The sequence below is a fragment of the Nicotiana tabacum genome, chromosome 7, assembly GCF_000715075.1.
Source record: "Nicotiana tabacum cultivar K326 chromosome 7, ASM71507v2, whole genome shotgun sequence".
Taxonomy (NCBI): domain Eukaryota; kingdom Viridiplantae; phylum Streptophyta; class Magnoliopsida; order Solanales; family Solanaceae; genus Nicotiana; species Nicotiana tabacum.
Window position 1 is genome coordinate 22,945,853 of NC_134086.1, and position 27,345 is coordinate 22,973,197.

Sequence of the window (27,345 nt, forward strand, 5' to 3'; positions counted from 1 at the left end):
TCCAGCTGCTTCTGTGCTCAACCTCTCTTCCATGGACAAGCTGCTTCCGCGTCCGTTTCTGCCTTCTGCTTCATCTTCTTCATCCAAACAACCAAACGCAACCCCCAGCTGCTTCTGTTCTGCCGCATCAACTGCTACTACTGCTTCGGCGTGGCTTCAGTTGTTTCTTAGGTTCGTGTTCATCATCGTTTGTTCGAGTTTTGGTCGATGTTCGTCAAAACAGTCCATACGTATTTCTTTCAATCCGGTTAGTAGATTTTGAGTTTTATTTTGTCCGTATTTCATTTTGATATTTCTCAAATCTAAATTCGGTAGATATTTGATTTTTAGTTTTGTTCATGTTCATATGTTTTGTTGAATTAATTTTCAGATTTCAAATGGAAATTTAATTAGTTGTTTTTCATGTTTATTTCATGTTTGTTTTATTGTTTAGGTAAAAATTTGTTAGTTTAATGTTTGTTAGATTCAAATTAAAATTTAATTAATTATTTCTTCAATTTGTTTCATGTGTTTTATGTATTTTCCAGAAATTATTAATGTTGTTTGAGTCATTTAATCCGTCATGTTTTGTTGTTTAAAAATAAATTTAATTCATGTTCATCTTTGTTTAAAGTTCATTTTTAATCCAGTGATTTAATGTGAGTTTATGTTTTTGATTTGTTGATTTAGTTTGAATCATGTATTTTGTTGTTTGTATTGTTGTCTCCTTGCTCATCCATTTTTGGTCTAAGTTAACGAGGATTGGTTCCCGATATGGTTAATTTACTTCCATTAATTTTGAGTTGTGTTGTTCATCGTGTTCATATGATTTGTTGCTGAAGATTGTTGAGAAATTGGTCATCTTGGCTATATTTTGATTAAGTTATGATTAATTGATTGTTTAGGGCTGATGGGGGTAGTTTAGTAAATTACAGTACGTTCAGGGGTAAAATGGTAATTGCAATAAGGTCGGAGGGGTAGTTTGGTAATTGAACATTATTTTAATTCTTTATGTTAAGCATGAGCGAGAAAAAATAATGGGTTGGGGTTTGATATATTTGTTTAACATAATGGGGGACAAAACATAATGCAGTGGAGGGGAATATTGCATTTGTTTATGTTAAGCATGGGGGACAAAATATAATGGGTTGGAGATGATGTATTTATTTAATGTTAGGCATGGGGGACAAGATATAATGGGTTGAGGTTGATGTATTTATTTAATGTAGTGGGGGACAAAGCATGCCATGAGGGAATATTTGGGGTTGGGGATTCAAGACTTGTCTTGCTATATATAGAGTCATTCTTGACATTAAAAGAGGACATTGGAGAGAGAGTTTTAGGACTTGAACATTCAAAGAGAGTAAGACTTGAGAGAAAAAACTTAGACTAAACTTGAAAGATTTTTTGAGGATTATTTTGAGAGAGGAACACATTCTGAAAATCTGAAGAGAGTGTGATGGAGTTTAAAAAGAGAAAACAAAAACAAAGTGAGAAACGAGTTTAGTTTCGGGTTTTAATAAACGCGTGGTCTGTTGTTGTTTAGTTGGTTTACAAAATTTGGGTTTGTTCTATTTGAGTTTTTCGGTTTTTCTTCAAAGTTTTCTGGGCCTTGAATCTGATTCGAATTGCTGCTGTTAGGTTGCTGTTGTTGTTGTGTATTTACACTACTGCTGCTTCTACTGATCTTCATCTTCTTTCCTTGCTTTCCAAATACCAAGTACACAAACTGATACACTGGTTCATCTTATAAGCCACTCGAAGCATGAATGCAGAAAATGAGAAAGATTTGAAGTTGTAATTTAATGTAGCCTTTTCTTTCTTTTCTCTCTGTATGTAGAATATTCTATGTGTTTCCATGCAAACTCCTTAAACAACTCACTTTGGAACTTAACCATAATAACTCGAAAGTATGTAAATAAAGTAGGACCTTATCTTCATTTATTTTAGAAAACAAAAAATAGAAAATGTAGTCGTGCTAAGAGTATCCTTTTAAAAAATAATGAGACGAGCCTCGCCAAATAAAAATGCAAATTGCGGGGCCCTCAATAATTGATCACAATAAATACTTAGAATTTGGGATGGACTGTTTAGTGAATTTCACTGTCTTCCCCAAAGATAATAACGCGTTAGACTCTTTAGGCACGACTTAATTAAGTTACATTCTTAAATTCGGGTGCACATTTATGTGACCCAAATTCAAATCTCAACGGAGTCGAAATGTGTTAACAACTACGGGTGCATTGATTGTGACATGGTTCGAGATGCATTTTCACGACGTTGCAATTCTATAAAAATAAATGATAATAACAAAAGCGGTTTTAAATTCAATAAAAGCACATAAGTCACAACATGTATTTAAATCAGATACTTAGCCATTGTAACAATTTAAGCGACCGTGCTAGAACCACGGGATTCGAGGGTGCCTAACACCTTCCCTCGGGTCAACAGAATTCCTTACTTAGAATTTCTGGTTCGCAGAGTTCATTTGGAAAAGTCGAATAATTTCCTCGATTCGAGATTCAAGATAAACCGGTGACTTGGGACACCAAAAGTCAAACCTTTCCCAAGTGGCGACTCTGAATTAAATAAATAATTCCATTTCAAATATTGTCACTTAAATTGGAAAAACTCCCTCGCGCATTTATCCTTCGGGGTAGGCGCGCAAAAAGGAGGTGTGACAGACCCCAGGCCCGCTTGATCAAAACACGAGGTTCGGACCAAAAGCCGATCACCTATTCACCCACGAGCCCGAATATATAATTAGTTCCAAAATTCGACACTAAAACGAGGTCTAAATCACAATTATACAAAAAGCCTTAACTCTATCCAAATCCCTAATTTTCTACCCTTAAGAAAATGATTTAAGCCTAGGAATCTCATGGGTGTTAATGGAAATTGTAGAAAATGAGTCTAAGATTACATATCTATGAATTGGTGGTGAAATCCCGTTTCCAAAATTGCCCAATTTGTAGTTGAGAAAAAGAAGTTATGAAAATTTGGCTAAATCCCGTTTTGGTTCTGTTTTAAAATCACTAGACAGGCCTTTATCGCGTTTGCGACAGGCCTGTTGCGTTCGCGATGGGTCAGGCCAAATAAACCATCGCGTTCGCGACATAAGGCTCGTGTTCGCGGAGCTTCAGCCCCCAGAGCTTTCTCGTTCATGTGGACGCATTCGCGTAGGGTAAAATACCCCTCCCCTGTCCAGACCTATAAGCCTTCGCGTTCGCGTTACCTGGCCCGAGTTCGCGAAGGGAAGAACCCCCAAAGCTTCGCGTCAGTGACCTGGGTCTCGCTTTCGTGTAGAAGGAAATCTCATTCAACTTGACTAACTCATCGTGTTTGCAAGGTTCCTCCCACGAACATGAAGAAGGACATACCAGAAAACCAGAAAACTAAAATCCTGCAATCTTTCCCAAGTTCAAAACCTTCTGAAACTCACCCGAGCCCTCCGGGCTCCAAAACAAACATATGTACTAACTCAATAACATCATACGAACTTATCCGTGCGATCAAATTTCCAAAATAACCTCTTAAACATTGAATTAAACCTCAAAATCAATGAAATATTTCAAAACTTCTTAAAACAACAAATTTTACATTTAAGGTCCGAATCACGTCAAATGACATCCGTTTCTTACCAAATTTCACAGACTTACCTTATTTCACATATAAGACCTATACCGGGCTCCAGAACCAGAGTACGGGCCCGATACCATCTAATTCTAGATGCATTTCATTTCCAAAACTCATAGAAATTTCCAGAAAATAATTTTCTTTAAAAATTCATTTCTCGGGCTTGGGACTTCGGAATTCGATTCCAGGTATATGCCAAAGTTCCATATTTTCCACGGACCCTCCGGGACTGTCAAATCACGGGTCCGGTTACCCATAATGTTGACCGAAGTCAACTTAAATGCATTTTAAGTCAAAATTTTAACATTTTCACAGATTTTCACATAATAGCTTTCCGGCTACGCCCCCGGACTGCGCATGCAAATCGAGGTGATGTTGAAAGAGGTTTTTAAAGCCTCGGAACGCATAATTCCTTTTAAAAACAAGTGATGACCCAAAGGGTCATCACATTCTCCACCTCTAAAACAACTATTCATCCTCGAATGGACATAAGAGGAAGTACATGAGTCGGGGAAAAGATGGGGATAACGGCTCCGCATATCGAACTCCGACTACCAGGTCGATGCCTCAGCAGGCTGACCTTTCCACGGAACACGAACAGAAGGAAAACTCTTCGATCTCAATGGACAAACCTGCCGGTCTATAATAGCTACCTGCTCCTCCTCATAAGACAAGTCCTTGTCCAACTGGATAGTGCTGAAATCTAATACGTGGGATGGATCATCGTGATATTTCCGAAGCATGGACACATGAAACACTGGATGCACGACTGATAAGCTCGGTGGCAATGCAAGTCTATAAGCCACCTCTCCCACTCGATTAAGAATCTCAAATGGGCCAATGAACCTAGGTCTAAGCTTGTCCTTCTTCCCAAATCTCATCACGCCCTTCATAGGCGACACTCGAAGTAATACCCGCTCACAGAGCATGAAAGTCAAATCTCGAACCTTGCGGTCGGCATAGATCTTTTTCCCGGACTGAGCTGTACGAATCCTATCCTGAATAATCCTGACCTTGTCCAAGACATCCTGAACCAGATCCGTGCCCAACAACCGAGCCTCTCCCGGCTCACACCATCCAACTGGAGACCGACACCGCCTACTATATAAAGCCTCATAAGGAGCCATCTGGATACTCAATTGGTAGCTGTTGTTGTAGACAAACTCTGGTAAAGGCAAAAACTGATCCCACGAGCCTCCAAAGTCAATGACACATGCTCGGAGCATATCTTCAAAAATTTGAATAGTCCGCTCGGACTGCCCGTCTGTCTGTGGAAGAAATGTTGTGCTCATCTCAACCTGTGCGCCCAACTCTCGCTGAACTGCTCTCCAGAAATGCGAGGTAAATTACGTACCTTGGTCCAAAATGATAGACTCAGGCACACCATGAAGATGAACAATCTCCCGGATATAGATCTCAGCAAACCTCTCGGAAGAATAGGAGACAACCACAAGAATTAAATGCGCTGACTTGGTCAGCCTATCAATAATAACCGACACTGCGCCGCACGTCCTCTGAGTCCATGGATTCCAATAACGAAGTCCATAGTGATCCACTCCCACTTCCACTCAGGAATCTCAATCTTTTGGAACAAACCACAGGCCTCTGATGCTCATAATTAACCTGCTGACAATTCAAACACCACGCCACATATGCAACGATATCCTTCTTCATTCTCCGCCATCAATAATGCTACCGCAAATCCTGATACATTTTCGCGGCGCCTAGATGAATAGAGTACCGGGATTTATGGGCCTCCTCTAAAATAAACTCTCGAAGACCATCCACTTTAGGCACGCAAACTTGCCCCTGCAATCTCAAAACTCCATCATCACATAAGGTAACATGCTTGGCACCTCTTTGCTGCACCGTGTCTCTAAGGAAACACAAATGGGGATCATCATACTGCCGATCACGGACACGCTCCAATAAAGAAGAACGAGCGACCATGCAAGCTAACACCCGACTGGGCTCAGAAACATCCAACCTCACGAACTGATTGGCCAAAGCCTAAACATCCAACGCAAGCAGCCTCTCACCGACCGAAATATAAGCAAGACTACCCATATTGGCTGACTTCCTACTCAAAGCATCGGCCACCACATTGGTCTTTCCCAGATGATATAAGATGGTGATATCATAGTCCTTTAATAGCCCCAACTACCTTCTCTATCTCAAATTCAACTCCTTCTTTTTGAACAAGTAATGCAGACTCTTGTGATCTGTGAACACCTCACATGCCACACCATACAGGTAATGCCTCCAAATCTTTAACGCGTGAGCAATGGCTGCCAACTCTAAATCATGAACCAGATAGTTCTTCTCATGAATTTTCAACTGCCACAAAACATAAACAATGACCTTGCCATCTTGCATCAACATCGCATCAAGCGCAATACGAGATGCATCACAATAAACTGTATATGGCCCTGAACCTGTAGGCAAGACCAGCACCGGTGCCGTAGTCAAGGCTGTCTTGAGCTTCTGAAAGCTCACCTCACACTCATCTAACCACCTGAACTGGGCACCCTTCTGGGTCAACCTGGTCATCGGGGCTACAATATATGCAAACCCCTCCACGAACCGACGATAGTAGCCTGCCAATACCAAGAAACTCCGGATCTCTGTAGCTGATGCTGGTCTAGGCCAGTTCTTGACTGCCTCAATCTTCTTTGGATCAATCTAAATACCCTCTGCCGATACAACATGACCCAAGAATGCAACTGAGCTCAACTAGAACTTACACTTCAAAAATTTAGCATACAACTGACTATCCCTCATGGTCTGAAGAACCACTCTAAGATGCTGCTCGTGCTCCTCCCGGCTACGGGACTATATCAAAATATCATCAATGAAGACTATCACGAATGAATCCAAATAAGGCCTGAACACTCGGTTCATCAAATACATAAAAGCTGCTGGGGCATTTGTCAATCCGAATGACATCACCAAGAACTCATAATGCCCGTAACGAGTGCGGAGAGCTGTCTTAGGGACATCGAATGCCCTAATCCTCAACTGATGGTAGCCAGATCTCAAGTCAATCTTCGAAAATACCTTGGCACCCTAAAGCTGATCAAACAAATCATCAATCCTCAGCAATGGATACTTATTCTTGATTTTAACCTTATTCAAATGGCGGTAATCAATACACATTCTCATCGATCAATCCTTCTTCTTAACAAACAACATCGGCGCACCCCAAGGCAAAACATTGGGTCTAATGAAACCCTTCTCAAGCAACCAACTGCTCCTTCAACTCTTTCAACTCAAGCGGGGCCATACGATACGGGGGGATAGAAATGGGCCGAGTGCCCGAAGCCAAATCAATGCAGAAGTCAATATCCCTATCGGATGGCATACCCGACAGGTCTGAAGGAAATACCTTAGGGAACTCACAAACAACAGGCACTGAATCAATAGAAGGAACCTCGACACTCGAATCACAAACATATGCCAAATACGCCAAACACCCCTTCTCGACCATACGCCGAGCCTTCACATAAGAGATAACACTACGTGTAGAATGACCAGGAGTCCCTTGTCACTATAAACGAGGTAAACCCAGCAAGGCTAAGGTCACAGTCTTGGCATGAAAGTCCAAGATAGCATGGTAAGGTGATAACCAGTCCATCCCTAATATGACATCGAAATTAACCATGTCCAGAAGCAACAAATCTATACGAGTCTCGAGACCCCGAATCACGACTATACAGGAGCGATGGACTCGATCTATCACAATAGAATCACCAACCGGTGTAGACACATATATAAGGGCAATCAAGGAATCACTAGGCATGACCAAATACAGTGCAAAATAAGATGACATATAGGAGTATGTAGTCCCTAGATCAAATAAAACTGAAGCATCCCGGCCACAAACCGGAACACTACCTATGATAACTACATCGGAAGCCTCAGCCTCAGGCCTGGCTGGAAGAGCATAACATCGGGGCTGGGCCCCAACACCCTAGACTACATCTCTGGGACGGCCTGCAGTTGGCTGGCCTCTACCTCTAGCGGTCTGAGCTCCACCTCTAGTCCCCAATTTACACTATACAATTTCAAGCCCTAATTCCCCAATTTTAGGCTTTAAATCCCACTAATTTCATTTCTAATAAGTTAAAAATATCATAGAATCGAGTATTGATTTCAAAAATCTTACCTCCAAGTGTTTCCCTTCGAATCCCTATTCAATCCCTCACTAAAAGCTTCAAATCCGACCAACAATGGTGAGAAATGGCCTAAAAATTGCGAAAATGGCTATTTAAACATTTTGCACAGGTATAATTTCCTTTTTCGTGAACACGATCCAAGACTCGCATTCGCGAAGCACAAAAATCGTAGAAATATTATTCCTCTTTCGCAAATGCGACATCCTTCACGCGAACACAAAGCCTCAGCTGCTCAAGCGTACGCGAACACGACCTTATCTACAGGAACGCGATGCACAAAACCCCTAGGGTCCCAACTACTCTATTTTCCCTACACGAACACGACTCCTCTCACGCGTTCGCGATTCACTGAAATCCACACCTATGCGAACGCGTTCCCAGACTCACGAACGCGATGAACATTTTCTCCTCTAGACCCAGCTCTTCTTCGCGAACGCGAAGAACAAATTCCTCTGCAACAAAACCAGAAAAGTCTGCAACTTTCCAAAACCAAGAATTGGTCCGTTAACCACTCGAAACTCACCCGAGGCCCTCGGGGCCTCAACCAACCATGCCAACACATCCCATAACATCATTCAAACTTATTCAAACCTTTTAATCATTCCAAGCAGCATCGAAACACCACATCAACCTCGAATTCAAGCCTAAGAATTTAGAAACTTTCAAATTCCACAAATGACACCGAAACCTACCAAATTAACTCTGAATGACATAAAATTTTGCACACACGTCACTACAGACCTACTCCAATTTGCGGAATTCCATTCCGACCTCTATATCAAGATTTCCACTCCCAACCGAAAAATGCCAAATTTCCAATTTCGCCAATTCACACCTAAATCAACCACGAACCTCTAAACCGCATTCTGAACACGCTCCTAAGTCCCAAATCAGCTCATGAAGCTATCAGAATCATAAAAACCAAATTCTGAGATCGTTTGCTCCCAAGTTAACTTCCGGTTGACTGTTCCAACTAAATGACCAACTTAAGAGACTAAGTGTCTCATACCTCTCCAAAACCTCTCCAAACCCAAACCAACCGACCTGATACCATATAATACAGCTGAACAAGGCCTAAAGAAGCAGAAATGGGGGAAACGAGGCTGAAATTCATAAAATGACCGGTCGGGTCATTACACCTCGGGCGTACGTAGCCCCCACAAATAGAAGCACATAATAATTTAGTTCACCTATGGGGTTAATTCCCTCTTACAAGGTTAGAAAAGAAACTTACCTCGCCTCTAAGCCTACTTTTCGATCCAAGATTATGCTCAAACACTCAATTCAGCCAACTCAATACTAAATTTAGCTTTTCCTTTGTTAATTCACTACTGATCGGCTCAATCTAGCCAAAGACGACTTAAATACATCAAATAATGCAAGAAAAAACAATTCCAATTAACAAAGCTATGCTCCTTACACAAATTGCAAAAAGTCAACAAAAGTCAACAAAAGTCAACTCCCTGGGCCCGTACCTCAGAACCCGATAAAGTAAATTCTGACCACACGTAAAAGTCATAATACCTGAAGTGAAGCTACGTATGGTCTCAAACTACTAAACGATGCGCTAGAGCTCAAAACGACTAGTCGGGTTGTTAGATTCTCTCCTACTTAAACATACGTGCATCCTCGAACGTGCTAAGGACTATTTTGGAGTTGTCTGAAATCACTGTTTAACACCTCGTGCACCTACCCATGCTACCAAAACTTAGTTGAGCACATTAGCTCGAGCCAATCTGAAGATTCCCCCGTTTATTTAGCCAAAAAGCCATAGAGCTAAATTCCAACATCCAAAATTCTCTACTAGGACTATTCCCAACACACGAACTCCGTATCAGTCACTACACACAATATCAAACACGATTATATACCCTTACATAATTCATACCATGTACCGTGTAACACATTTTCCCAATGCAAATCTTTCCCAAGAACAACATCTAAAATTTCCACTAACTCGAAGCTCATAGTATACCCCCATGACCAATATAAGCCTTGCTTCAACTCCCGCAATGCTGCCGTGATAGAAAAGATGTATAGAACCCATAACCACCTGCCGAATCACAATTCCAGGAGTCTCTCCTCTCGCCAAGAACCATTACTTCATTTTGAACTGAATAACGATATTTACTCTTTAATGTGCCTCATATAAATCATATCGCACTGATATCAGGTCCAATAACCTCGTCTCACCTTGTATAAGCTGCCAAGCAATAAGCCACCACAAGCACTACAAAAAATCTCATATGATGCCGCAATGTGCCAACAAGCCACAAACTCGAATGTGATACATAAGGAAAACGAACTCTGGAAAGAACTACTCAACCCGCGTAACTAATTGAATCAATCGAAAAGGTATTATGAAACTTCCTTAGAAAATGAGAAGCAAAACACGCAATAATAGGCACAGGAAACTGTTACTTAACATCACACTGTTGCGGTGCGCAACCCGATCCTATCAACATACCCGTGGTGGCATGCCACCCGATCCACACATAAAATCTATATAAGGAGATACCTACCGAGCTAGAGTGCTCATTACGACAAATTACCCGAATACCGGCCACAAGCACGCCAAGTGAATGATACCATCCCTGGGGAGATAGATAGCGCCATACGGTTCAAAACTCAAGCACAACTAAGGTGTGATATATGATCTGAATCTCGAGAACTATCGTGTTCACAGACCACCATCGCTACGCGGAACCTCGACACATATAAAATTTATCAACCCATTTCACAACTTGCATGACACAATATAGTATTACATGAAATAGTTGATGACGAAATAACATCCAACATCTAAATACTCCTCCATAAGGAGTGCTATGCTGAAATAAACACATCCGACATGATATAGAGCCCACATTCATATTTAGGTCCATCCACAGACCTCAAGCCGATTCTGATCGTACCGTACTGGGCTAATAACCTTTCAAGGATCCACAATAACCCTTCTTCCCATGACACACAAGAACAGTCGTCGATTTGGGACAGACTTCCACAGTCCACAACAAAATGAACCAAACGCCCTTCAAGTATAAACTCTCACATGAACGATAGTACAAAAATCTCCATACTTGATTCCAATCCTTGATCAATCAAGCGACTACACATCACACTAATACAATCTTCCTATGAGATACGCTCCCATGACCTTCCACGCAAGGTAACAAGTCTTCACGCCGATACTACCGGCCACACTAATGCTGTAAAGCAAATCAGGAATCCACAATCAGTACAAAAAGCCTCTTACATAGGATGCCGATCTTAGGTGACGATAAAGACAATACCAGCTGACTCTAACCATCTGAGTCCTTTCTCGCTCATCCGAGCTCGTGCTATACTTGCCAATTCCAATGGAAACCTTGATCCTCAACTTCCAATCCCCACATCTCTCATTGTGCCTAACATGCCAATATGCGACAGTACAAGAATTTCCATATAACTCCCGAGCCACTAATAGGGTAAACACTTCATCGTATAGAAACCTTTTACTTAACTCATTTCAAGAGAACCTGTTACAACCCATATCCACATGTGTTAGTTCATTCCATATATTAGTTAACATAAATCCAAGAAGGAATTATATTTGATATGATAAGAAGTCAATCCTATTGGTCTTAAGTGATACAAGAGTGTATAAGGGTGATTAACAAGTATTAGAAGTTAAATGAATCAAGGATGTTGTAACTCGTATTTTCAGGTAAATCTAGTGGTGCTTAATACACTCAAGAGGTCATGTATTAAGGTATTTTAATCATATAATATCCGTATCATAAGTCTTGAAGTCAAACGAGTTATGAAACAAAAGTCGACAAAAGTTGTCTCAACTTAGGTTCATAATTTTACTTAAACATTAGGTCAAATGTTTCTAATCTTTTCTCCTAATTTACAAGGAATTACGGGGTGATCTACCAACCAAATTAAATATCTATGAGTCTAGTTTCGAACGCATTAAACCGTTCATTGATACAATCTCGGAGTAGAGAGATATTCGCATTTTTGCGAGACTGCGCCAAGCACCTCTCTATGGGGCCCACTAAGGCAGTTTAAGATATTTGGACCTATATAGGATGCCTCCAACCCATTTTAAGTCATTTATTCTCACTATTTTCAGACCTTAGAACCCTAGGAACATCCTCTCAAGGTTCTCTCAAGATTCAAGACCCAAAAAAGGGCAAACAACACAAATCAAGTGTCGGGAATTCCGTGGCGCTAGTAAGTCTCTTGTTCTTCTTGTTGTTGCTCATTTTTGTGTCATTCCAGCTCGTGTGGGAGGTTGTTTTAAAGGGTTTATGTTCTGTAAATACTCCCTCATGTTCTTAATATCAATCCTAGGTGATTTCAAGCCTTCTAAAGTGATTCTAGTGTCGAAAAATACTAATTGATCGCTAGTTTCACTTTTTTGTTGTTGTGGAAGCATTGGAGAGATATTTCATGGAAACTTAAGTTCAAATTGGAGTTGTTCTTTCTGTATAAAGGTAAGGAACCTCTTAATCTATATGTATATAAGATTATCCAAGTTGCGGCTAAGCCATTGAAGTTAGAACTTGTGAAATATATATCGAAAGGCTTGATAGTAATGTTATTGTTTTGTGGACTATTTTGGGTTGCTGTTGGGCTGCGTATTTTACTACTGTTCTGTGGAGTTTTGGAGGAGTAAGGGTGTGGAGAAACACCATATATATGTAGGGTTGTGGGATGATAGTTATTCGTAACATTTCCGGGTCGTTTGACATGACTACGGTGGTCGTCGTAGGTATGGAGTGATTAGGCTGTGCATGGACTATTTTGGGAGGCTCAATATGTTTATTAGTGATGTTGTTTGGGCTGTTTGGTGATTGTTTTTAATGGTGTGAAGTCATATATATAGGGGAGGTGCTGTCCGTTTCATCATAAAATAGGTTGTGGTCGATACATAATAGTTATGACGCTTAAATGATAACGATAGTATCATTTCTCTTATTATAGACTAAGGAGTTTTGACAATTGCATAGCTTGTAATTGAGGCAGTATATACAAGGTATGTGAGGTTATCCCTTTCCTTCTTTTGCATGACTCTGATTGTAAATAATGTAATAAACGAGCTTCCAAAGATACTCTACTCTTAGAAGCTAGCAGTACTTAAATTGCTTTCCCTCTTATGGAACGATTTATATTAATGTTGCTTCTCCTATTCTTATGTTATCAATGTTGTTGGTACTTCCCGATTCTTATAAGGTTCATAGTGACGAGTTAGTCCTAATAACGTGTATAGAGGATACCGACCTTACGTCACTCCGAAAGGTTTTGAATGTGCCATAAGTCGAGCATGCATTATATATATGTATATATTTTACTCTACCGAGCCATGCTATAGTTGGCCGGGTACGACACCTATTGTGCAACCACTGATCAATTGGGTTTTATCGAGCTCCACGTGGCCGGGTATGATTCTACCGAGCCTTATGATGGCTGGGTACGTTTTTTTATCGAGCCTATTATGGCCGGGTACGATATGATGATGATGATGCCCACAGAGGCGAATGTTTTAAAGGTTTATGTATTTATACATATGTATCATGCATTTCATGTCAGTAGCCCTCAGAGGTACTAAGATGTTACAGGTTGTATATTCTCTATCCTTGCTTACATTACTGATCGTATTTATGGTTCCCTGCCTTACATACTCAGTACTTTATTAGTACTGACGTCCTTTTATTTGTGGACGCTGCATGTCATGCTGCAGGTCCTGATAGACAGGCAGGTGCAGCTCCCCCACCATAGTAGGCTGTCCAGTTCAGCGGTGATTGGCGAGATCCCTTCTCCGGACTTGCCTTGGTCTTGGTATGCATTTTTGGTATAGACAATATGGGTATGTCGGGGCACTGTTCCGGCTATGTTGCAGCACTTAAGTTCATTTAGAGGCTCATAGACAAGTGTCGACTCATGTATAGTTTGGTATGCCTTGTCGGCTGGTTTTTGTTATATAGTCTTTCATGGTAGCGTGGTAGCTCATACCTTATATGTAGTTTCTTGATTGTCTGGTCATCCCCTGCTATATATGTTCATACCGTCATATTTGATTCCTGGTCGTCTATGATCCAGGTCTACCATTTATATTGATCTCGTCAGCCCTAAAAGATAATACTGAAGGTTAGATGAAATGTACGTTGGTGCTCGGCAAGTATGGTCGGGTGCTAGTCATGGCCCTTCAGTTTGGGTCGTGACAAACTTGGTATCAGAGCAAGTCTGTCCTAGGGATTGTCTATGAGCCATGTCTAGTAGAGTCTTGATTATGGATGTGTAGCGCGCCACATTTATAATCATAAGGCTACATGACATCTAGGTTTCTTACCTTCTTCCTCAATCTAGATCGTGCGTAGAGTTGAGTCGTAAGTGTTTGTCTCTAATATTCACCTTGTTTTCTTTCAGCGATGCCTTCGACTAGGAAGCAAACAATTAGTAGACGGCTTGATACAGCTGCGGGAAAGGGTACACGCAGGTACCCCAAGTCAGAGCAGGCCAAAGTGAGGCTCAAAGTGAGATGTCGTCTCATACCTCATCTACCCCGTCTCCTCCAGAGGATATTAGGAGGCACCCAACACCTTCAGTTCCTCTGTCTAGCACTACAGATCAGGATATGTGGAGTGTTTTGCAGTTATTGACTAGCTTGGTAGCTGCTCAGATGTCGAATACAGGTGCTGCTGAGAAACCAGTTAGTACGAGAGTTCGTGATTTTATTAATTTAGACCCTCCAGTGTTTACCGGATCAGACCCCAAGGAGGACCCGCAGATTTTTATTGACCAGGTTCATCGTACACTTCGGGTTATGCATGTTAGTGATACAGAGGCAGTAGAGTTGGCTTCTTATCGGCTACGGGATTTAGCGGTTCTCTGGTATGATAGTTGGGAGAGATCCAGGGGTTCGAACGCTCCTCCAGCTGTGTGGAAGGAATTTTCTGAGGCCTTTCTTCGTCACTACTTGCCTGACACTCAACCGATCTCTATCCCTCCATAAAAATGGCCCCGGTAGAGTTGCGAGAGTTGAAGGTGCAGTTGAAGGACTTGCTGGATAAGGGCTTCATTAGGCCTAGCACTTCACCTTGGGGTGCGCCAGTCCTATTCGTGCGGAAGAAAGACGGGTCGTTACGGATGTGTATCGACTATCGACAGTTGAATAAGTCTACTATAAAGAACAAGTATCCACTTCCAAGAATTGATGACCTGTTTGACCAACTCCAGGGTGCCAAGTATTTCTCCAAGATTGATTTACGTTCAGGGTATCATCAGGTGAGGGTTAAGGAGAAGGATATTCCAAAGACGGCCTTCCGGACAAGATATGGGCACTTTGAGTTCTTGGTAATGTCGTTCGGGCTAACAAATGCCCCAGCAGCTTTTATGGATCTCATCAATACTATATTTAGGCCCTATCTTGATGTGTTCGTGATTGTATTCATTGATGACATTCTAGTATATTCTCATTCGGAGGCGGAACATGCGGGCCACTCGCGGATAGTATTACAGACGCTTCAGGATCGTAAGTTATATGCTAAGCTCTCCAAATGTGAATTTTGGCTGAACTCAGTAGCGTTCCTTGGCCATGTGATATCTGACGAGGGTATTAGTGTCGACACTCAGAAGATCGATGTAGTAAAGAATTGGCCGAGACCTACAACACCATCAGAAGTCCGCAGCTTCCTAAGGCTAGCAGGATATTATAGGCGGTTTGTGGAAGGGTTTTCCTCGATATCATTACCATTGACTAAATTAACACAGAAAGCTACCAAGTTCTAGTGGTCTGACACTTGTGAACGTAGTTTTCAGGAGCTCAAGAATCGATTGACATCCGCACCAATGCTCACTCTTCCTGAAGGAACAGAAGGTTATGTGGTATATTTTGATGCCTCAGGTATAGGTTTCGGGTGCGTATTGATGCAGCATGGGAAGGTGATTGCTTATGCATCAAGACAATTTAAGAAGCATGAAAAGAATTATCCAACCCATGATTTGGAATTGGCTGCAGTAATATATTCTTTGAAGATATGGCGGCACTACTTATACGGCGTCCATGTTGACATCTACACAAATCACAAGAGTTTACAATACATCTTCAAGCAGAAAGAGTTGAATTTGAGGCAGCGTAGGTGTCTTGAATTATTGAAAGACTACGACGTCGAGATATTGTATCATCCCGGTAAAGCCAATATTGTGGCAGACGCTCTCAGCCGTAAATCAATGGGAATCTTAGTACATATTGAGGCAAGTAGATGGGGGTTGAATAAAGAGCTTCATCAGCTAGTCAACATGAGAATCAGATTGTTAGACTCTGATGACGGAGGTGTTACTGTACAGAGTACATCAGAATCATCTTTGGTAGCCGAGGTAAAAGCACGGCAATATGAAGATCCTATCTTAGTACGATTAATAGAGAGCATTCAGCAGTGTAAAAGTATGGCTTTTGAGATCGGAAGAGATGGGGCACTGAGATACCAGGGCCGATTATGTGTGCCTAATGTGGTAGGGTTGCGAGAGAAGATTATGAATGAGATTCATCAATCCCGATATTCTATCCATCCCAGCTCGACAAAGATGTATTATGATGTCAAAGAGCAGTATTGGTGGGATAACATGAAGAAGTCTATTGCAGAATTTGTAGCTAAGTGTCCCAATTGTCAACAAGTAAAGATAGAACATCAGAAACCCGGTGGATTGCTACTGAATATAGAGATTCCGACCTGGAAATGGGAGGTGATTAATATGGACTTCATTATTGGATTACCTCGCTCTTATCATAAGTTTGACTCCATCTGGGTGATAATTGACCGACTTACAAATTGTGCCCATTTTCTGCCAGTTAAGACAACTTACACGGCTGAAGATTATGCGAAGTTGTATATCAAGGAGATTGTTAGGCTTCATGGTGTGCCAGTATCTATTATATCAGACTGAGGAGCTCAATTTACAGCTAACTTTTGGAGGTCTTTTTAGAAGGGTTTAGGCACACAAGTGAATCCCAGCACTACATTTCATTCGCAGACTGACGGACAGGCTGAACTACTATTCAGACACTGGAAGATATACTACGAGCATGTGTTCTAGATTTTAAGGGAACTTGGGATGACCATATTCCACTCATAGAATTCGCCTACAATAATAGCTACCATTCCAGTATTAAAATGGCCCCATACGAGGCACTATACGGGAGAAGATGTAGATCACCAGTTGGATAGTTCGAAGTCGGTGAAACAGAATTATATGGTCCAGATTTGATTCACCAAGCTATTGAGAAGGTGAAAGTGATACAGGAGCGATTGAGAACGGCACAAAGCAGGCAAAAATCTTATTCCGATGTCTGACGTCGTGATCTGAAGTTTGAGGTTGGTGATTGGGTTTTCCTAAGGATCTCACCAATGAAGGGTATTATGTGTTTTGGGAAGAAAGGTAAGCTAAGTCCAAGGTATATCGGGCCATATAAAATTCTTCGACGAATTGGACGGTTGCTTATGAGTTAGAATTGCCATCCGAATTGGAATTTGTCCACCCGGTATTCCATGTATCTATGTTGAGGAAATGTATTGGAGACCCTTCTCGAGTCATCCCTATCAAAGATGTACAAGTTACAGAGGACCTATCATATGAAGAAGTGCCAGTGGCGATATTAGATCAACAAGTCCGCAAGCTGAGAACAAAAGATGTAGCTTCCGTCAAAGTATTGTGGAGGAACAAAAATATGGAAGAAATGACATGGGAAGCAGAAGAGGAGATGAAGTCTAAATACCCTTACCTATTCCAGAATGAAGATAACAAGGATGCTGGTGAAAGACAGGATACATTGGAAGGTGAAACGGCTCTATGAGGTAAGCAATAATTTGAGAATACTCCTCCTTAATACAAAATGGTGATATGTAGATAATGTAAATATGCATAATGCTTTGTGTAGCCTTGAGAAGTCATATTTTGGGCTTAATTGCTTGCAAGTTTTGCTAGTGAGCATTTTATAGGGGAAAATTGATCAAAAATTTCCATTGGAATCCACGATGATTTAAACTCCCCATGAACCCTTACATTCAAGGACGAATGCTCCTAAGGGGAGGAGGGTGTTACAACCCATATCCACATGTGTTAGTTCATGCCATATATTAGTTAACATAAATCCAAGAAGGAATTATCTTTGAGATGATAAGAAGTCAATCCAATTGGTCTTAAGTGATACAAGAGTGTATAAGGGTGATTAACAAGTATTAGAAGTTAAATGAATCAAGGATGTTGTAACTCGTAGTTCAGATAAATCTAGCAGTGCTTAATACACTCAAGAGGTCATGTATTAAGGTATTTTAATCATATAATATCCGTATCATAAGTCTTGAAGTCAAACGAGTTATGAAACAAAAGTCGACAAAAGTTGTCTCAACTTAGGTTCATAATTTTACTTAAATATTAGGTCAAATGTTTCTAATCTTTTCTCCTAATTTACAAGGAATTACGGGGTGATCTACCAACCAAATTAAATATATATGAGTCTAGTTTCCAACGCATTAAACCGTTCAACGATACAATCTCGGAGTAGAGAGATATTCGCATTTTTGCGAGACTGAGCCAATCACCTCTCTATGGGGCCCACTAAGGCGGTTTATGATATTTGGACCTATATAGGATGCCTCCAACCCATTTTAAGTCATTTATTCTAACTATTTTCAGACCTTAGAACCCTAAGAACATCCTCTCAAGGTTCTTTCAAGATTCAAGACCCAAAACAAGGGCAAACAACACAAATCAAGTGTCGGGAATTCCGTGGCGCTAGTAAGTCTCTTGTTCTTCTTGTCGTTGCTCATTTTTGTGTCATTCCAGCTCATGTGGGAGGTTGTTTTAAATGGTTTATGTTATGTAAATACTCCGTCATGTTCTTAATATCAATCCTAGGTGATTTCAAGCCTTCTAAAGTGATTCTAGTGTCGAAAAACACTAATTGATTGCTAGTTTCGCTTTTTTGTTGTTGTGGAAGCATTGGAGGGATATTTCATGGACATTTAAGTTCAAATTGTAGTTGTTCTTTCTGTATAAAGGTAAGTAACCTCTTACTCTATATGTATTTAAGATTATCCAAGTTGCGGCTAAGCCATTGAAGTTAGAACTTGTGAAATATATATCGAAAGGCTTGATAGTAATGTTATTGTTTTGTGGACTATTTTGGGTTGCTGTTGGGCTGCGTATTTTACTACTGTTCTGTGGAGTTTTGGAGGAGGAAGGGTGTGGAGAAACACCATATATATGTAGGGTTGTGGGATGATAGTTATTCGTAATATTTCCGGGTCGTTTGACACGACTACGGTGGTCGTCGTATGTATGGAGTGATTAGGCTGTGCGTGGACTATTTTGGGAGGCTCAATATGTTTATTATTGATGTTGTTTGGGTTGTGTTTGTGATTGTTTTGAATGGTGTAAAGTCATATATAGAGGGGAGGTGCTATCCGTTTCATCGTAAAATAGGTTGTGGTCGATACATAATAGTTATGACGCTTAAATGATAACGATAGTATCGTTTTTCTTATTGTAGACTAAGGAGTTTTGACAATTGCATAGCTTGAGATTGGGGCAGTATATACAAGGTATGTGAGGCTATCCCTTTCCTTCTTTTGCACGACTCTGATTGTACATAATGTAATGAACGAGCTTCCAAAGATACTCTACTCTTAGAAGCTAGCAGTACTTAAATTGCTTTCCCTCTTATGGAATGATTTATGTTAATGTTGCTTCTCCTATTCTTATGTTATCAATGTTGTTGGTACTTCCTGATTTTTATAAGGTTCATTGTGAAGAGTTAGTCCTAATAACGTGTATAGAGGATACCGACCTTACGTCACTCCGAAAGGTTTAGAATGTGACTCCATAAGTCGAGCATGCATTATATATATGTATCTATTTTACTCTACCGAGCCATGCTATAGTTGGCTGGGTACGGCACCTATTGTGCAACCACTAATCAGTTGGGTTTTACCGAGCTCCACGTGGCCGGGTACGATTCTACCGAGCCTTATGATTGCCGGGTACATTTTTTTACCGAGCCTATTATGGCCAGGTACGATATGATGATGATGATGCCCACAGAGGCGAATGTTTTAAAGGTTTATGTATTTATACATATGTATCATGCATTTCATGTCAGTAGCCCTCAGAGGTACTAAGATGTTACAGGTTGTATATTCTCTATCCTTGCTTATATTAATGATCGTATTTATGGTTCCCTGCCTTACATACTCAGTACTTTATTCGTACTGACGTCCTTTTATTTGTGGACACTGCATGTCGTGCTGTAGGTCCTGATAGATAGGCAGGTGCAGCTCCCCTACCACAGTAGGCTGTCTAGTTCAGCGGTGATTGGCGAGATCCCTTCTCCGGACTTGCCTTGGTTTTGGTATGCATTTTTGTTATAGACAATATGGGTATGTCGAGGCCCTTTTCCGGCTATGTTGCAGCACTTATGTTCATTTAGAGGCTCATAGACAAGTGTCGACTCATGTATAGTTTGGTATGCCTTGTCGGCTGGTTTTTGTTATATAGTCTTTCATGGTAGCGTGGTAGCTCATACCTTATATGTAGTTTCTTGATTGTCTGGTCATCCCCTGCTATGTATGTTCATGCCGTCATATTTTATTGCTGGTTGTCCATGATCCAGGTCTACCATTTATATTGATCTCGTCAGCCCTAAAAGATAATAATGAAGGTTAGATAAAATGTACGTTGGTGCTCGACAAGTATGGTCGGGTGCTAGTCATGGCCCTCCAGTTTGGGTCGTGACAGAACCATTGAAACACGTGACTGAATTCTCATATCCGCAGGAAATACCAACCTCAAGTAGTGGTCTAAACCACCATAACTCTTCCGGGATCCATCTGCACATAACAGGCCATAATGCTCGAAAACCTCTAGTAAAATCAATTATGATGATCGCCGAACCCTCGTAGATACCGCCACAAATCACATGAGTAACTCAACAAATTGAAGGAGCTAATCATTGCCATCATTACGCCAACTCAATCATTGCTAACTGATCCAACTTCTCCTAATTTACCCTGGACTTGCCTTAGGAATAATAATAGCTTCATTCAAAATATCACGAACCCAAATCCGCACTAATTATCTCCTTGTGCGCATATTCACATCCTCAATTGGTACACCTATTATGAAAATTGCTCTATGAATCTGAAGTAATTTTCCCTCATTCGTCCAACTGCTACATTGAAAGACGAATATAACATAGAACACTCCAAGCCGCTTTTCATAATTCGCTACAAAAGCTCGATTCTTAACCATATTGCAGGCTTGAAATCCTTAGGAACCGCATTTTAACTTTTGAATTCCCTAGGACCGTTGTTGAGAGTCACCCATTCCGACTTTGTCCCGAATATAATCAACTCCAAGACTATGCTAGCACATGAACCAATAAGGCCCTATATAACACACATTCCTCAATTCTTTGCTCAAATTACCATTGATGTTTTCTTTCCCTTAGTCGTAATAACTCACCAATACACAGATAACCAGAAACCTCACAAGTAGATATCCATGCAATCCAATCGTAGGTGGTGGGGCTCTCCCGCTTAGCTTGAAGGTACCATTGCATCAACCTGGAACCCACCAAGGATCTTCCTTCGTCATTGACATGATCTTGCACAATCAATCTGCCAAATTCCTTGAAATTCCTTTTGTTAACATTTCACGAACACTCTGAATCACTAGCAACATTTACATATTTGACCTCTTACCGGATAGCTAGTAAAATCCTTTGTAGAAGCTTCGTCAACACCACACGACCGCTAACCTGCTCATAGGAGATAACCCACCCGTGAAAATTACATACCGATATGTTCCAACATCGCTGCACTAGGTAAAATTACTACAAAATCAGTAACCCATCATGAGACCGTGATCATTCACCATCTCAACAAGTCTGTTCACTCCCTAGTGACATTACTAAGATTGCGACAATACATCCCAACCCAAAGTCACGTTGCATTCCTCTTCATATCAAGTAAACTCCTTTCTGTCACACCTTATCTCCCTCCGTATAGAAGCCAATATTCCAAATTAAGCACGTAGACCTAGTCATTGTCTACCATAATTGCCAAATCACTCTAAACTTTCCTCAAGGAGTGAAGCTATCCTGCCACAGAACCCATACGCTACTCTGCCACTCTCCTACTTTGGTCAAACACTCTCTTTTAAGCAACTATTCGACTCCTATTTCTCACTCCTGGTCTTCGAGAAGTTTATCCACCGCAAAACACCTCCCACATGTCCTTCCTCATACTTCGCTGCCTAGTTGTTGCCTTAAGTCAAAATCCATCTTTGTAGCATTTGAACCAATAGATCGCTACCAACTTTAAACCTCTCTGAAGATCATCTTCCTTGAGCCCTTAACACCCGGACCACCGATTAAATCCTTAACCACCGCATACTGCGATCTCTGATAGCCGCTTCCCAACACTATTTCACAATATCTTGCTCTGAAGACAAATTGACAAAGACCATCACACCGTTAAACTTAACGTATTCAACAAGGACGACGACACCACATCACAGATGAAAATTCCACCACGCTCGAAAATACCAACTCTCGTTACTCCATCAACCCATATCTGAACATTTCTTAGTCCTACTGCCTTTCATCCACCGGAAGTAAAATACTGAAGCTCTAAATTATGCACTGAGTAAAACCTCCTCTCAAGTCATTCACCAACCCGACGCATAGACAAACATCCTACCATTAACGAACATTGTGTGATAGCAATGCACGAATTGTCATAACAATCAATGCCAAATCCCAAAATCGTAGGTAGTATTGATAATAAGATGAAATGATAGAACGACCGTCCGCAAGGCAACGACAGTAGCCCAATTAATTACGCAGGAAGAAACATCCTGCACCACATTGATAGTACTATTACAATTCCTCAATTCCCAATTTATAACAAGCTCCTCACGTAGAATAAGATTGAGTAGGAAAGAACAAAGGCATAAGCCTCAAAGGAATCAAATCGCATGATGAGGAATCAAGAAGGGAAGTGCTCCTAATAGCCTTGTATCCTCTCGAAGATAAGTACACACGTCTCCATACCGATCCGCAAGACTCTACTAGACTTGCTCATGACTCGTGAGACCTAAGTAAACCTAGTGCTCTAATACCATGTGTCACGACCCGAATTTCCCACCTCCGGATCGTGATGGCGCCGGACACCACTAACAGGCAAGCCAACACTAAATAGTTAATTAAATTCTCATTTTAATATTTTTGAAATCATAAATTTCATTCAATTTAACTAGTAAAAAGGTGAAATTTATAGAATAATTAACAATATTTCAAATCTTAATACTGAATATCCACAATCATCCTAGAACCTGATGTCACAAGTACATGAGCATTTACTAGGAATTTAAAATACAATACAATAACTGTCCAGAATACAAATTTGGATAGAAAAGAAAATACAAGTACTCTAAAGTAGACTCTGCTGGCTGCAGATTGTCTCATAAGATGCAGTTCACCTAAATGTGCCCACAAGGCCACTGTATACATGTAACGATCCGACTAGTCATTTCGAGATTTATAGCCTTGTTTTTTGTAGTGGAATGAGACACTTAGTCTCCTATTTAGAGGTAAAAGTTGGAAAAGTCAATAGGAATTTGGCATATGAGTAAACTATCTCGGATTTGGATTTTTAGGGTTTGGTTAGCTCCGTTAGGTGATTTTGGACTTGAGAGCGCATCTGAAATTTAATTTGAAGGTTTGTGGTATAGTTAGGCTTGAATTGACAAAATTGGAAATTTGGCAATTTTTGGTCGGCAATGGAAAATTTGACATCGGAACAGAATTACAAAAGTTGGTGTAAGTTACTAGTGGCATTTGTGACATGTGTACAAAATTTGAGGTCATTCGGATGAGGTTTGGTAGGTTTCAGTGTCGTTTGCGGAATTTGGAAGTTTAGAAGTTCTTAGACTTGAATCCGTGGGTAATATGGTGTTTCGATGTTGTTTTGAGGGTTTTGAAGTTTCGACTAAGTTCGTATGTTGATATGTCATTTGTTGGTATGTTTGGTTGAGATCCTGAAGGGTTTGGGATGATTTCGGATGGTTAACGGAGAGTTGGAACTTGGAAAATGCAGCTAAAGCTACTGATTTTATGTTAACCGCACCTGCGGAGTGGGAACAGCAGGTGCGAGGTCACAAGTATGGTGGTGTAGCCGCATAGGCAGAAATGGGAGGCTAGGACTGGAGTCACAGATGCAGAGGGTTTGTCGCATCTGCGGGCCCGCAGGTGCAAGAACTGGGGCGCAGGTGTGGCTTTGAAGACTTAAGTGACTTCCGTAGATGTTGACTTTTTTGCACAGAAGCGGCACCGCAGGTGCGCAATTTAGGTCGCAGGTGCGGGAAAGCTTTGGCGGAAAGTATAAATTGAACCCTTCGTGAATTTTGCTCATTTCCACCATTTTTAAGACGGGTTTGGAGCTTTTGGGGTGAGTTTAAAGAGGGATTCAAGGGATTATCAGTGAGGTAAGTTGCTTGAGACCTAATACTCGTATATGTGGTAGTTTCCCATTGTTTAATCATGTAATAGTGAAGATTAGGGGTGAAAATGAGGGGTTAGGTCTTGGGAGTTGGAGAGTTTGATTGGAGGATTTGAGGGACCATTTGATGTCGGATTTTGATGACTTTGGTGTGGGTACACTCGTGAGTGGATGGGCTTTCTACTTTTGTGAATTTTGTTGGGTTCCGAGACGTGGGCCCAGGGGCCAGGTTTGAGTTGATTTTGGGATTTGTGTCTAATTTGATTGTTTTTCTTGTTGAATTAATTCCATTAGCACGTATTGATGGTATTGTTCTGGTTGTGAATAGATTCAGAGCGATTGGAGCGGAGTTAAGGGTCAAGAGCATAGCAGAGTAGAGAATTAATCGGCTTGAGGTAAGTAATGATTGTAAATCAAGTCCTGAGGGTATGAAACCCCGAATTTCATATCGTTTTACTATTTCAAGGTGACGCACAAGCTAGGTGACGAGCGTGTGGGTGTGCACTGTTTGGGATTGTGACTTGGTCCATCCCGTATCTACTGTAATGTTGAATATTTTGTTAAAACTACATGCCTCTCACTTTTTTAAGAAAGAATTTCTACTAATCAGGCTGGATGTGTGTTTAGGCCTAATACCAGTGGTTTTTGGACCTTAGAGGTCTTTTATTGCTATCCCCTCATTGTTTTCAATTGGAAATATATACTAAGTCATATTATACCTGTTTACTGCATAACTCAGTTTTATTACTCTGTTTTGATGCATATAAATGTTGTTTTGGGCTGAGCACCCTATTTTTACTGAGAGCCCGAGTGGCTTGAGAGGTTTATGAATGAGTGAGGCCGAGAGCCTGATTTGTGAGGATATTTATGGGATCGGGCTGCACGCCGCATCATGTTTGATATAGGCCGAGAGCTTGAGTGATTTATGCCATGAATTGGCTTGATATAACGCTCTTGGGCTAAAGGAGCCCCTCTAGAGTCTGCACACCCCCAGTGAGTACAGGTACCTACTGAGTGCGAGTGCCGCGTACCGAGTGCTGAGTGATTGGGATGCACAAGTAATGGTGAGATATGCTTGAGGGGCTGTATACGAGTGACTGTGAGGTTTGCCCGAGGGGCTCTATATGAGTGATGCTTTGCCCGAGGGTCAGTTTATGATTTCATCATTTTTGCTCACCTTTGCATTGAGCCTTTGTTGAAAACTGTTGAAAAATATCTTTAAATGATTTCTTACTAGAACTGGGTTTAAACAAGATAATTTGATTCAAACCCTAATTTTAAATTGTAATTTACTGAGATTTCATGATATGAGCTTTAAATGTTTTTATTGCGTGTCACTACTTCTCAGCCTTTATTTACTTTGGTTACTTACTGAGTTGGCGTACTCATGGTACTCCCTGCACCTTGTGTGCAGATCCAGGCATATCAGGACCCGATAGCGACTATTGACTATTCCAGCTATAGATCTTCTCGGAGTTAGGAAGGTAGCTTCTGGCAATAGCAACCCTGCTCTTCTCCCTCCTATTTTCCTATAGTTGTTTGTAGTTATATTTCCAGACTGTGTTAGTCTCAGTATTTTCAGACAGTAGATGCTCATGATTAGTGACACCCCGATGTCAAATTTTCTTTCCGCATTTTCGTTATTCAAAATTTCTTTATAAAGTTTTATTATTAAATAGCTTGAATTTATCTTTTAAAATGAAATATCATGTTGTTTTTGGTAAAGAGTTGGCTTGCCTAGTACCACGATAGGTTCCATCACGATATGGTAGTTTGGGTCGTGACAACATACATGTGCATGTACAACAAACTGTACACCAAGTGTAGTATGAGTACAAAAATAACACGTACCCAGTAAGTATCCAATCTAACCTCGAAGAAGTAGTGACGAGAGGTCGACTCCGACACTTACTAGTGGTCCAATAATATGTCAATATGAAATTCTAATTAAGCATGATATACAATAATAAGACTCAAAAAAAGAAATAACTAAACAAGTCTTCCCCGTATTTAAGAACCTAAATCACTTCCTTCCTTTAAAACATATGATCACACAAATACTAAATTTATACCAATTATAAAAGGGACTCCCAATTCTATTATCACACACGAAATCCACCGAGGAAGTTCGGCTCGATCCAACATAAATATAAATTATGCACTGCCGTGGGTCGAAAAGCGCGAACCATAGATGCATGTATTAATCTACCGAGGCAATCGACCCACTCCCATGAGAGTAGTAGAAGAAATTACCCTACTCGCGGATCATACTTGTGACGCGGTCAAATATGAATTTATGGAATTACACCGTTCGCGGATCATACTTGCGATGCAGTCAAATATAAATTTAAGGAATTATCCTGCTCGCGGATCATACTTGCGACGCGGCCACACATATATTTCTTAAGTTATTATAGTATTCTTCCATTCTTTTCAAAATACGAAGTTCAAATTAAAACTTTTAAGATCCCAATTTTTCCTCAATTTCAACTTCTTTCAAAACATTTAATAAGCAAACTCAATCTCACTCCTTCTCAAGGCAAACAATAAACATAAATCAATAACAATATCAACAAGGCATGATGCAAGCCTAAAATTACCCGGACATAGGCATAGCTAGTAGTTACATACGGACTATCCTCACCTCGTGCGTACGTATCCCCCACAAATAGAAGCACATAATAATTTAGTTTACCTATGGGGTTAATTCCCTCTTACAAGGTTAGAAAGGAGACTTACGTCGCCTCAAATCCCACTTTTCGGTCCAAGATTACGCTCAAACCCTCAATTCGGCCAGCTCAATACTCAATTTATCTTTTCTTTTACTAATTTACCACTGCCCGGCCCAATATAGCCAAAGACGACTTAAATATATCAAAAAATGCAAGAGAAAACAATTCCAATTAACAAAGCTATGATCCTTACACAACTTGAAAAAAGTCAACAAAGTCAACTCCCCGGGATTGCACCTCGGAACACGATAAAATTTACAAAGCCCAAACACCTAT